At 42.5% G+C, this 14,312-nt stretch overlaps 2 pseudogenes; one reads left to right on the top strand and one right to left on the bottom strand.

The window, feature by feature from the left end:
- Nucleotides 1-16: 16 nt before the first annotated feature.
- On the bottom strand, nucleotides 17-4,664 carry LOC139183980 (vomeronasal type-2 receptor 116-like; annotated as a pseudogene).
- Nucleotides 4,575-4,704, top strand: LOC139184319 (U4 spliceosomal RNA; annotated as a pseudogene).
- The last annotated feature ends 9,608 nt before the right edge of the window (nucleotides 4,705-14,312 follow it).

Below are 14,312 nucleotides of genomic sequence, written 5' to 3'. Positions count from 1 at the left end.
TTTTGGAGTCTATTTGATTCTTTAAATCTTTCAGATAATTCATCACAGGTCCTAGGAGGATAATGTAGCACTTTGGGATACAGATACAGCCTAGGAGCCCAGCACTGGAGGCCAAGATGGAGAAGGTCTCCACGGCTGCCATGACCTTGCCCTTGCTGCTGTGGTAGACGGGGAGAAGGGTGACCAGACGCTGAGAAACACCACCATGCGGAAGGTCGGGAACTTGGCTTCACTGAAGGCATCAGGCAGGTTTCTGCCCAGGAAAGCCAAGGAGAAGGTCCCCAGGGCTAAGGAGCCCAGGTAGCCCAGGACATGGTAGAAGGCAGTCACTGAGCCCTTGTTGCACAAGATGAGGAGCTCTTTGGGCTCAGAGTGAGCGTCTATCTCAAGGAAAGGGGGAGAGGTTCCCAGCCAGACACCACAGATGATCACCTGGATCAAGGAGCACATGGGAAAGACATAGTTAGTAGCTCCTGTGACCAGCAATCATCTCATGGTTCTTCCTGGTTTCCTGGCCTTGAATGCCAGGATCACAGCCAGGGTTTTGGCTAAAACAGTGGCCACAGCCACAGTGAACACAGCTCCAAATGTGATCTGTTGGAGGATGCAGGTGGCTGTGTGGGGATGATTGATGAAGAGTAAGGAGCGGAGGAAGTACAGGAGGAGGGAGATGAGCAGGACATGGCTGAGAGCCCGGTTATTGGCCTTGACTATGGGGGTGTTTCGGTGCTTCAGAAAGACCCACAAAACTACAGCCGTGAGAACACAGAAGCACAGAACTGTGCAGGCCAGTGACATCCCCAGAGAACCCTCGAACGCCAGGAAGGTCACAACCCTGGGGAGGCAGTGATTTCTTTCCCTGTTTGGATACTCTCGGTCTGGGCATGGGGCACACTGCTCTGCATCTAGAGAGAGAGCAGACTCACCATTTCATTATCCCAATTTTTATTTGTAAAACACTTAAATATGTAGGAAATAAAAATATACCATCTTGTGCAGTGTGCATATTGATCTTCTCTGATGAAATATTCAGACTTATTAAATTAGAAAGTGTTGCTGAGAAAGTTAAAATGGAACTTTTGTACCTTCTTGATGGGAATGTAAAATGGTGCAGCTGCTGTGAGAAACAGTCTGGCAGTTCTTAAAAATTTAACACAGAATTACTGTTAGAGTGAGCAATTCCCATCTAGGTGTATACTCCCTAAAGTTGAAGGCAGTGAATTGGATAATATCTTACCAGCATTACTTACAATAGCCAAAAAGTGGAAACAACCCTGATGCCCATTGAGAGAGAAATGATTAAACAAAATGAGGTACATACACACAATGCAAGAATGTCCTGCCTTAAAAAGAAATGAATTTATCTGCCATATGCTACAACATGCATGAACCTTGAAAGTCTTATCCTTTTGAAAGAAGCCACATGCCAAGGGAGGAATATGCTTTTATTTATGAAAGTACTTAGAATAGTCAGATTCATAGACACAGAAAGTAGAATGATGTTTACCAGGGAATTGAGAGTAACTGTTTCATGGTAACTGATGAAGTTAGAGGTTACAAGTTCTGTGGAAGAACAGTGGAAAAGGTGGTACAGCAATAGAAATTTATTAATGTCCTTGAATTGTACTCAAGAATAATTAAAATGATAAATTTTAATGTGATATATATTTGAGTGCAATAAAAATGAAGACGTCAAAAAATGCATAAATACATGAATTGAGAAACTAATGCCTAGTGACTCCTTTCCCAAAGTGCTCAGTATTCTTTCCATGGAAATAGGTAGGAGGTGGAGTTACTGTAGACCATTATGAAATATTTAACCTGTGTGGTTGGAAACATATCTCTTGACACAACGCACAAGTGGAAGCAGCAAACAGGTTGTCCTTCCTGTGGGGTTTTTCTGAATCCTGGAATGTAACTCTGGCTACACACAGATATCAGTGTCTGGAAGGAAAGAGAGAGAGTCTTTGGTCAAATTTGGCACATGGTTAGCTGCTGTCAGAGGACGTCTCTATTTCTCTCAGAACGAAGGATGTTTCCTCTTCTGTGACATCACTAGGTCCCCTCCCCAATCCCAGCCTTGTCACCTTCTCCAGAAATCTAAGCATGAGATACTAAGAGATGTTTCCACATTCTTTCTTCTGAAATATTTATGGCGACAACCCAAATTTTACCAAAGTATTTCAAGGTTTTTGTTTCATATATTCCTGGCAACACAGCTTGACTTTCTCTTGTTAAACCACCTAGTCCAAACATCTTCTCAGTGCAACTATCCCTGTGATCATAACACTGAAGTTTTATGTGCAGAAAACTATTTTCTATGCTCTCCTATTGGCCACATAGAGGATGTAGGTTTTAGGTCAAAGAACCTAACAATGTGGAAAGCAGACACACTATGAAAAGTGGCTTCATAAACAATAAATGTAGACTGTGAAGACACCAACTGTGAGAGAGTGTTATGAACTGCAGGTTATGATTAACACAATTCATGGCTCCTGACAGGAATGGCACAGATTTGTAAAAACAATTCAAAATACTTTTGTGTGCAAAATGTTAACACATAGAGAACCACCTTAAAATTAGCCTGAACTTTTCAAATGTGGGAAATTTTGTGAAAATAGTAGTCAGTGCTTTGAAATACGAATTAAAATGAAGTTTGGCAATCCAGTAATGTGCATATAACCATAGGAAAGTGTAAATGGAATCTACAAAGAAATAGTTAACATTCATAATCTACTGGTGTTTATCTAAACATAAGAAGGGAGTGAAGGGGGGTGGTCCTAAGACGGTGGAGGAATAGGACGGGGAGACCACGTTCTCCCCCACAAATTCATCGAAAGATCTTTTGAACACTGAGCAAATTCCACACAACAACTTCTGAACGCTGGAGGACACCAGGCACCCAGAAAGGCAGCTTTTCCCTTCAAAAGCAGGTAGGACAAAATAGATAAAAAGAGAGAGAGACAAAAGAGTTAGGGACAGAGACCCATGCCAGGAAGGGAGTCGTGAAGGAGGAGAAGTTTCCAAACACCAGGAAACCCTGTCACCAGCAGGTCTGTGGGGAGTTTTGGAACCTCAGAGGGCAATATAACCGGGAGGGAAAAACCCAAAACCCACAGATTACGCGCCTAACTGCAACTCCCAGTGGAGAAGTAGCCCATACGCTTGTGTCGGCCAGCAGCGAGCAGGGGCTAAACAGGGAGTCGTGGGCTGCATGCTTAGGGTAAGGACCAAGCCTGAATGTCCTGAGGACAATCTGAGGGAGCTAACGTGAGATAGCAACCCAAACTATGGGATAGGCAGAGAGAAAAAAAAAGAGAACTTTCCTGTGGAAAGCACTAACCAAAGGCACTGCCGGGCCTGCTCACAGAACAAAGGACTGAGCAAATACCAGAGGAGAGCTAGCGGGTTGTGGACCGGTCCATCCCCACGCCGGAGGCAGAGAGGCAGGCAGGCAACAGCCAGAGCCTGAAGGTAAGGGGCAATCTCGGCCCCAGAGAAGGCATCCTCCACCAAACTGTGAGCAGGCCCTCAGTTGCTAACCAAGTCTTCCTGGGATCCTGGACGGTTGACATCTGCCAGAAGGGTCGCAGTCAGAGATCAGCTCCCCAGAAGAGACACATCTGAGATGGCACTCTTGCGGTACACCCAGGAAACTGAGGGGCTGGGACCCAGGAGGTGATAAGATGCACCAACCAGCTGGGAGAATGCGCTCACCAAGCACCTGGTCGCCTGAGCTGCTCGGACCTGGGAAGGGGACAAAGTGCAGGCCCAACTAAGTCTGTGCCTTTGTGGAGTACCCAAGCACCTGAACCTGAGTAGCTTAGACCCGGGAAGTGCACACAACCCAGGTCCCACTTTAAAGAGTTCCCCTGCAGAGCAACCTGAAGCCTGAGCAGTGTAGACTAGGAAAGCACACACGCCGTGAGCGGCAGCAAACCCAGTGCGGCCCAGACACTGCAAGCAATCCCCACAAATGCCAGTGATATTTGTTTGCGGTGTTCCTCCCTCCCCACAACACAACTGAACAAGTTAGCCTAAATAAGTGGCCACCTTCGCCCCCTTGTGTCAGGGTGGAAATTAGACACTGAAGAGACTTGCAAATAGAGGAAGCCAAAATAAACAAAGAAGAGGGAGGTGCTCTGGAAGTGACAGGTGCAACAGATTAAAACCCTGTAGTTAGCACTGATTACATTGGAAGGGGTCTATAGACGTTGAAAAGAAGTATAAGCTGGAACAAGGTACTATCTGGAACTGAACTGACCCCACACTGCCCTCAACAGCTCCAGAGAAATTCCTAGATATATTTTACAATTTTCATCTTTAAATTAAAACTTTTTTATTTTTAAGTTCTTTATTACTCTTTTAATTTTCATTTTTATAACCTACTATTACCTTGCAAAAAAAAAGACCCTATTTTTAAAGCAAATTTCACATATATATTATAATTTTTGTGATTTTTGTTTTGTCTCTTTCATATTGTATTTTTGAGAGTCTAACCTCTACTCTAGATTTTTAATCTTTGTTTTTTTGCTTTTTGTTATCAATTTTGTAACTTTAAGATTCTAATCTTCAGCTTTGCACAGTGGCAGTATCGTAGCCAATGAGGTTTATCCAAGCTGCGATTATTGCTAATTGAAAAGAATCTAATCTTCAGTACCCATTTTTACTTAGGGGTGTGATTACTGCCTTGATTGCTCTCTCCCCCTTTTGACTCTCCTTTTTCTCCCGCAGGTCACCTCTATCTCCTCCCTCCCACTTCTCTTCTCTACCGAATTCTGTGAATCTCTTTCAGTGTTCTGGGCTGTGGAGAACATTTAGGGAACTGATTACTGGCTAGATCTGTCTCTCTCCTTTTGACTCCCCCTCGTCTCCTCCTCATCACCTCTATCTCTTTCCTCCCTCTTCTCTTCTCTGTATAACTCCATGAACCTCTCTGACTGTTCCAGACTGCGGAGAGCACATAAGGAATTGATTACTGGCTAGAATGCTCTCCCCCCTTTTGATTTCACCTATTCTCCTCTTGGTCACCTCTATCTCCCTCCTCCCTCTTGTCTTCTCTGTGTAACTCAGTGAACCTCTCTGGGTGTCCCTCACTGTGGAGAATCTTTTCACCATTAACCTAGATGTTTTGTCATCAGTGCTGTATGGATGGAGAAGCCTTGAGGCTACTGTAAGAATAAGACTGAAAGCCAGAGGCAGGAGACTTAAATCCAAAACTTGAGAACACCAGAAAACTCCTGACTCTAGGGAACATTAATCAACAAGAGCTCATCCAAAGCCTCCATACCTACACTGAAACCAAGCTCCACCCAAGAGCCAACAAGATGCAGAGCAAGACATACCATGCTAATTCTCCAGCAACACAGGAACATAGCCCTGAGCATTAAAATACAGGCTGCCCAAAGTCACACCAAACCCACAGACACCTCAAAACTCACTACTGGACACTTCATTGCACTCCAGAGAGAAGAGATCCAGCTCCACCCAGCGGAACACTGATGCAAACTTCCCTAACCAGGAAACCTTGACAAGCCACTAGTCCAACCCCACCCACAGAGAGCAACCTCCACAATAAAGAGGAACCACAGACTTCCAGCATACAGAAAGGCCACCCCAAGCAGAGCAATCTAAACAAGATGAAAAGGCAGAGAAATATTCAGCAGGTAAAGGAACATGATAAATGCCCACCAAACCAAACAAAAGAGGAGGAGATAGGGAGTCTACCTGAAAAAGAATTCAGAATAATGATAGTAAAGATGATCCAAAATCAGAAAACAAAATGGAGTTACCGATAAATAGATTAGAGACAAGGATTGAGAAATGCAAGAAATGTTAAACAAGGACCTAGAAGAATTTAAAAAGGGTCAATCGATAATGAATAATGCAATAACTGAGATCAAACAGTAGAATAACTAAGGCAGAAGATAGATTAAGTGAGGTGGAAGACAGAATGGTGGAAATAAATGAAGCAAAGAGCAAAAAAGAAAAAGAATTAAAAGAAATGAGGACAACCTCAGAGACCTCTGGGACAATGTCAAACGCCCCAGCGTTTGAATCATAGGAGTCCCAGAAGAAGAAGACAAAAAGAAAGGCCATGAGAAAATACTTGAGGAGATAATAGTTGAAAACTTCCCTAAAATGGGGAAGGAAATAGCCACTCAAGTCCAAGAAATCTAGAGAGTCCAAAACAGGATAAACCCAAGGTGAAACACTCAAAGACATATTAATCAAATTAACGAAGATCAAACACAAAAGAGCAAATATTAAAAGCAGCAAGGGAAAGGCAACGAATAACACACAAGGGGATCCCCATAAGGATAACAGCTGATCTTTCAGAACAAACTCTTCAGGCCAGAAGGGAATGGCAGGACATACTTAAAGTGATGAAAGAGAAAAACCTACAACCCAGATTATTATACCCCAGCAAGGATCTCATTCAAATATGAAAGAGAAATCAAAAGCTTTACAGACAAGCAAAAGCTGAGAGAATTCAGCACCACCAAACCAGCTCTTCAACAAATGCTATAGGATCTTCTCTAGACAGGAAACACAGAAAAGGTGTATAAACTCGAACCCAAAACAACAAAGTAAATGGCAATGGGATCATACTTAGCGTTAGCAACCTCTACTCTAGATTTTTAATCTTTGCTTTTTGATATTTGTTGTCAATTCTGTACCTTTAAGAATCTAACCTTCAGTACACCTTTTGACTTAGGGGTGTGATTACTGCCTTGATTGCTATTTCACCTTTTGACTCTCCCTTTTCTCCCCCAGGTCACCTCTATCTCCTCCCTCCCCCTTCTCTTCTCTACTTAACTTTGTGAATCTCTCTGGGTGTGCCGGGCTGTGGAGAACACTTCAGATCAGATCAGTCGCTCAGTCGTGTCTGACTCTTTGCGACCCCATGAATCGCAGCACTCCAGGCCTCCCTGTCCATCACCAACTCCCGGAGTTCACTCAGACTCACGTCCATCGAGTCAGTGGTGCCATCCAGCCATCTCATCCTCTGTTGTCCCCTTCTCCTCCTGCCCCCAACCCCTCCCAGCATCAGAGTCTTTTCCAGAGTCAACTCTTCGCATGAGGTGGCCAAAATACTGGAGTTTCAGCTTTAGCATCATTCCTTCCAAAGAAATCCCAGGGCTGATCTCCTTCAGAATGGACTGGTTGGATCTCCTTGCAGTCCAAGGGACTCTCAAGAATCTTCTCCAACACCACAGTTCAAAAGCATCAATTCTTCAGCACTCAGCCTTCTTCACAGTCCAACTCTCACATCCACACATGACCACAGGAAAAACTATAGCCTTGACTAGATGAACCTTTGTTGGCAAAGTAATGTCTCTGCTTTTGAACATGCTATCTAGGTTGGTCATAACTTTCCTTCCAAGGAGTAAGGGTCTTTTAATTTCATGGCTGCAGTCACCATCTGCAGTGATTTTGGAGCCCAGAAAAATAAAGTCTGACACTGTTTCCACTGTTGCCCCATCTATTTCCCATGAAGTGGTGGGACCGGATGCCATGATCTTCGTTTTCTGAATGTTGAGCTTTAAGCCAACTTTTTAACTCTCCACTTTCACTTTCATCAAGAGGCTTTTGAGTTCCTCTTCACTTTCTGCCATAAGGGTGGTGTCATCTGCATATCTGAGGTTATTGGTATTTCTCCTGGCAATCTTGATTCCAGTTTGTGTTTCTTCCAGTCCAGAGTTTCTCATGATGTACTCTGCATGTAAGTTAAATAAACAGGGTGACAACATACAGCCTTGACGAACTCCTTTTCCTATTTGGAACCAGTCTGTTACTTAGGGAACTTCTTATTGGCTAGATTGGTCTCTCCCCTTTTGACTGCCCCTCTTCTCCTCCTGGTCACCTCTATCTCCTTCCTCCCTCTTCTCTTCTCTATATAACTCTGTGAACCTCTCTGGGTGTTCCAGACTGTGGAGAGCACATAGGGAATTGATGACTAGCCACACTGGTCTCTCCCCTTTTGATTTCCCCCTTTCTCCTCTTGGTCACCTCTATCACCCTCCTCCCTCTTCTGTTCTCCATGTAACTCTGTGAACCTCTCTGGGTGTCCCTCACTGTGGAGAATCTTTTCACCATTAACCTAGATGTTTTGTCATCAGTGCTGTATGGATGGAGAAGCCTTGAGGCTACTGTAAGAATAAGACTGAAAGCCAGAGGCAGGAGACTTAAATCCAAAACTTGAGAACACCAGAAAACTCCTGACTCTAGGGAACATTAATCAACAAGAGCTCATCCAAAGCCTCCATACCTACACTGAAACCAAGCTCCACCCAAGAGCCAACAAGATGCAGAGCAAGACATACCATGCTAATTCTCCAGCAACACAGGAACATAGCCCTGAGCATTAAAATACAGGCTGCCCAAAGTCACACCAAACCCACAGACACCTCAAAACTCACTACTGGACACTTCATTGCACTCCAGAGAGAAGAGATCCAGCTCCACCCAGCGGAACACTGATGCAAACTTCCCTAACCAGGAAACCTTGACAAGCCACTAGTCCAACCCCACCCACAGAGAGCAACCTCCACAATAAAGAGGAACCACAGACTTCCAGCATACAGAAAGGCCACCCCAAGCAGAGCAATCTAAACAAGATGAAAAGGCAGAGAAATATTCAGCAGGTAAAGGAACATGATAAATGCCCACCAAACCAAACAAAAGAGGAGGAGATAGGGAGTCTACCTGAAAAAGAATTCAGAATAATGATAGTAAAGATGATCCAAAATCAGAAAACAAAATGGAGTTACCGATAAATAGATTAGAGACAAGGATTGAGAAGATGCAAGAAATGTTAAACAAGGACCTAGAAGAATTTAAAAAGGGTCAATCGATAATGAATAATGCAATAACTGAGATCAAACAGTAGAATAACTAAGGCAGAAGATAGATTAAGTGAGGTGGAAGACAGAATGGTGGAAATAAATGAAGCAAAGAGCAAAAAAGAAAAAGAATGAAAAGAAATGAGGACAACCTCAGAGACCTCTGGGACAATGTCAAACGCCCCAACATTTGAATCATAGGAGTCCCAGAAGAAGAAGACAAAAAGAAAGGCCATGAGAAAATACTTGAGGAGATAATAGTTGAAAACTTCCCTAAAATGGGGAAGGAAATAGCCACTCAAGTCCAAGAAATCTAGAGAGTCCAAAACAGGATAAACCCAAGGTGAAACACTCGAAGACATATTAATCAAATTAACGAAGATCAAACACAAAAGAGCAAATATTAAAAGCAGCAAGGGAAAGGCAACAAATAACACACAAGGGGATCCCCATAAGGATAACAGCTGATCTTTCAGTACAAACTCTTCAGGCCAGAAGGGAATGGCAGGACATACTTAAAGTGATGAAAGAGAAAAACCTACAACCCAGATTATTATACCCCAGCAAGGATCTCATTCAAATATGAAAGAGAAATCAAAAGCTTTACAGACAAGCAAAAGCTGAGAGAATTCAGCACCACCAAACCAGCTCTTCAACAAATGCTATAGGATCTTCTCTAGACAGGAAACACAGAAAAGGTGTATAAACTCGAACCCAAAACAACAAAGTAAATGGCAATGGGATCATACTTAGCGTTAGCAACCTCTACTCTAGATTTTTAATCTTTGCTTTTTGATATTTGTTGTCAATTCTGTACCTTTAAGAATCTAACCTTCAGTACCCATTTTTACTTAGGGGTGTGATTACTGCCTTGATTGCTATTTCACCTTTTGACTCTCCCTTTTCTCCCCCAGGTCACCTCTATCTCCTCCCTCCCCCTTCTCTTCTCTACTTAACTTTGTGAATCTCTCTGGGTGTGCCGGGCTGTGGAGAACACTTCAGATCAGATCAGTCGCTCAGTCGTGTCTGACTCTTTGCGACCCCATGAATCGCAGCACTCCAGGCCTCCCTGTCCATCACCAACTCCCGGAGTTCACTCAGACTCACGTCCATCGAGTCAGTGGTGCCATCCAGCCATCTCATCCTCTGTTGTCCCCTTCTCCTCCTGCCCCCAACCCCTCCCAGCATCAGAGTCTTTTCCAGAGTCAACTCTTCGCATGAGGTGGCCAAAATACTGGAGTTTCAGCTTTAGCATCATTCCTTCCAAAGAAATCCCAGGGCTGATCTCCTTCAGAATGGACTGGTTGGATCTCCTTGCAGTCCAAGGGACTCTCAAGAATCTTCTCCAACACCACAGTTCAAAAGCATCAATTCTTCAGCACTCAGCCTTCTTCACAGTCCAACTCTCACATCCACACATGACCACAGGAAAAACTATAGCCTTGACTAGATGAACCTTTGTTGGCAAAGTAATGTCTCTGCTTTTGAACATGCTATCTAGGTTGGTCATAACTTTCCTTCCAAGGAGTAAGGGTCTTTTAATTTCATGGCTGCAGTCACCATCTGCAGTGATTTTGGAGCCCAGAAAAATAAAGTCTGACACTGTTTCCACTGTTGCCCCATCTATTTCCCATGAAGTGGTGGGACCGGATGCCATGATCTTCGTTTTCTGAATGTTGAGCTTTAAGCCAACTTTTTAACTCTCCACTTTCACTTTCATCAAGAGGCTTTTGAGTTCCTCTTCACTTTCTGCCATAAGGGTGGTGTCATCTGCATATCTGAGGTTATTGATATTTCTCCTGGCAATCTTGATTCCAGTTTGTGTTTCTTCCAGTCCAGAGTTTCTCATGATGTACTCTGCATGTAAGTTAAATAAACAGGGTGACAACATACAGCCTTGACGAACTCCTTTTCCTATTTGGAACCAGTCTGTTACTTAGGGAACTTCTTATTGGCTAGATTGGTCTCTCCCCTTTTGACTGCCCCTCTTCTCCTCCTGGTCACCTCTATCTCCTTCCTCCCTCTTCTCTTCTCTATATAACTCTGTGAACCTCTCTGGGTGTTCCAGACTGTGGAGAGCACATAGGGAATTGATTACTAGCCACGCTGGTCTCTCCCCTTTTGATTTCCCCCTTTCTCCTCTTGGTCACCTCTATCACCCTCCTCCCTCTTCTGTTCTCCATGTAACTCTGTGAACCTCTCTGGGTGTCCCTCACTGTGGAGAATCTTTTCACCATGTTTTGTCATCAGTGCTGTATGGATGGAGAAGCCTTGAGGCTACTGTAAGAATAAGACTGAAAGCCAGAGGCAGGAGACTTAAATCCAAAACTTGAGAATACCAGAAAACTCCTGACTCCAGGGAACATTAATCAACAAGAGCTCATCCAAAGCCTCCATACCTACACTGAAACCAAACTCCACCCAAGAGCTAACAAGTTGCAGAGCAAGACATACCAAGCTAATTCTCCAGCAACACAGGAACATAGCCCTGAGCATTAAAATACAGGCTGCCCAAAGCCACACCAAACCCACAGACACCTCAAAACTCACTACTGGACACTTCATTGCACTCCAGAGAGAAGAGATCCAGCTCCACCCAGCGGAACACTGATGCAAACTTCCCTAACCAGGAAACCTTGACAAGCCACTAGTCCAACCCCACCCACAGAGAGCAACCTCCACAATAAAGAGGAACCACAGACTTCCAGCATACAGAAAGGCCACCCCAAGCAGAGCAATCTAAACAAGATGAAAAGGCAGAGAAATATTCAGCAGGTAAAGGAACATGATAAATGCCCACCAAACCAAACAAAAGAGGAGGAGATAGGGAGTCTACCTGAAAAAGAATTCAGAATAATGATAGTAAAGATGATCCAAAATCAGAAAACAAAATGGAGTTACCGATAAATAGATTAGAGACAAGGATTGAGAAGATGCAAGAAATGTTAAACAAGGACCTAGAAGAATTTAAAAAGGGTCAATCGATAATGAATAATGCAATAACTGAGATCAAACAGTAGAATAACTAAGGCAGAAGATAGATTAAGTGAGGTGGAAGACAGAATGGTGGAAATAAATGAAGCAAAGAGCAAAAAAGAAAAAGAATCAAAAGAAATGAGGACAACCTCAGAGACCTCTGGGACAATGTCAAACGCCCCAGCGTTTGAATCATAGGAGTCCCAGAAGAAGAAGACAAAAAGAAAGGCCATGAGAAAATACTTGAGGAGATAATAGTTGAAAACTTCCCTAAAATGGGGAAGGAAATAGCCACTCAAGTCCAAGAAATCTAGAGAGTCCAAAACAGGATAAACCCAAGGTGAAACACTCGAAGACATATTAATCAAATTAATGAAGATCAAACACAAAGAGCAAATATTAAAAAGTAAAGATGATACAAAATCTTGGAAACAAAATGCAGTTACAGATAAATGGTCTGGATACAAGGATTGAGAAGATGCAAGAAATTTTTAACAAGGACCTAGGAGGAAAAAAAAAGGTCTAATCGATCATGAATAATGCAACAACTGAGATCAAAAGCACTCTGGAGGGAACCAACAGTAGAATAACTGAGGCAGAAGATAGGATAAGTGACGTGGAAGATAGAATGGTGGAAATAAATGAAGCAAAGAGGCAAAAATAATTAAAAGAAATGAGGACAAGCTCAGAGACCTCTGGGATAATGTCAAACACCCCAACATTCGAATCATAGCAGTCCCAGAAGAAGAAGACAAAAAGAAAGGCCATGAGAAAATACTTGAGATAATAGTTGAAAACTTCCCTAAAATAGGGAAGTAAATAGCCATCCAAGTCCAAGAAACCCAGAGAGTCCCAAACAAGATAAACCCAAGGTGAAACACCTCAAGATATACTAATCAAATTAACGAAGATCAAACACAAAAGAGCAAATATTAAAAGCAGCAAGGGAAAGGCAACAAATAACACACAAGGGGATTCCCATAAGGATAACAGCTGATCTTTCAATGGAAACTCTTCAGACCAGAAGGGAATGGCAGGACATAATTAAAGTGATGAAAGAGAAAAAACTACAACCCAGATTACTGTACCCATAAGGATATCATTCAAATATGAAGGAGAAATCAAAAGTTTTACAAACAAGCAAAAGCTGAGAGAACTCAGCACCACCAAACCAGCTCTTCAACAAATGCTATAGGATCTTCTCTAGACAGGAAACACAGAAAAGGTTTATAAACTCTAACCCCAAATCAACAATTACCTTAAATGTAAATGGACTGAATGCTCCCAACCAAAAGACAAAGACTGGCTGAATGGATACAAAAACAAGACCCCTATATATGCTGTGTACAAAAGACCCACAGCAAACCAAGGGACACATACAGACTGAAAACTCAGGGCTGGAAAAAGATATTTCACCCAAAATAAAGCAGGAGTAGCAATACGCACATCAGATAAAATAGACTTTGAAATAAAGGCCATGAAAAGAGACAAAGAAGGACACTACATAATGATCAAAGGATAAATCCAAGAAGAAGATATAACAATTATAAATATATATGCACTTGCCAAATTCAGACTTAAATTGAAGAAAGTAGGGAAAACCAATAGACCATTCAGGTCTAAATCAAATGACCTAAATCAAATCCCTTATGATTATACAGTGGAAGTGAGAGATAGATTTAAGGGACTAGATCTGATAGACAGAGTGCTTGATGAACTATGGATGGAGGTTCATGACATTGTACAGGGGACAGGGAGCAAGACCATCCCCAAGAAAAAGAAATGCAAAGAAAGCAAAATGGCTGTCTGAGGAGGATTTACAAATAGCTGTGAAAAGAAGAGAAGTGAAAAGCAAAGAAGAAAAGAAAAGATATACCCATTTGAATGGAGAGTTCCAAAGAATAGCAAGGAGAGATAAGAAAGCCTTCCTCAGTGACCAACGCAAAGAAGTAGAGGAAATGGGAATGGGAGAGAATGTGAAAGACTAGAGATCTCTTCAAGAAAATTAGAGGTACCAAAGGAACAATTCATGCAAAGATGGGCTTAATAAAGGACAGAAAAGGAGGGTTCAGGATGGGGAACACATGTTTTAAAATTATTAAATTAAAAATTTTTTAAAAAATAAATAAATAAAGGAAAAAAAAAATAAAGGACAGAAAAGGTATGGACCTAACAGAAGCAGAAGATATTAAGAAGAGGTGGCAAGAATACACAGAAAAACTGTACAAAAAAGATCTTCACGACCCAGATAATCATGATGGTATGATCACTCAACTAGAGCCAGACATCCTGGAATGTGAAGTCAAGTGGGCCTTAAAAAGCATCACTATGAACAAAGCTGGTGGAGATGATGGAATTCCAGTTGAGCTATTTCAAATCCTAAAAGATGATGCTGTGAAAGTGCTTCACTCAATATGCCAGCAAATTTGGAAAACTCAGCAGTGGCCACAGGACTGGAAAAGGTCCGTTTTCATTCCAATCCCAAAGAAA

Source organism: Bos indicus, chromosome 7 (genome assembly GCF_029378745.1).
Source record: "Bos indicus isolate NIAB-ARS_2022 breed Sahiwal x Tharparkar chromosome 7, NIAB-ARS_B.indTharparkar_mat_pri_1.0, whole genome shotgun sequence".
Lineage (NCBI taxonomy): Eukaryota > Metazoa > Chordata > Mammalia > Artiodactyla > Bovidae > Bos > Bos indicus.
The sequence above is the reverse complement of the archived record's forward strand: the minus strand, read 5'-3'. Positions and strand labels throughout refer to the sequence as shown.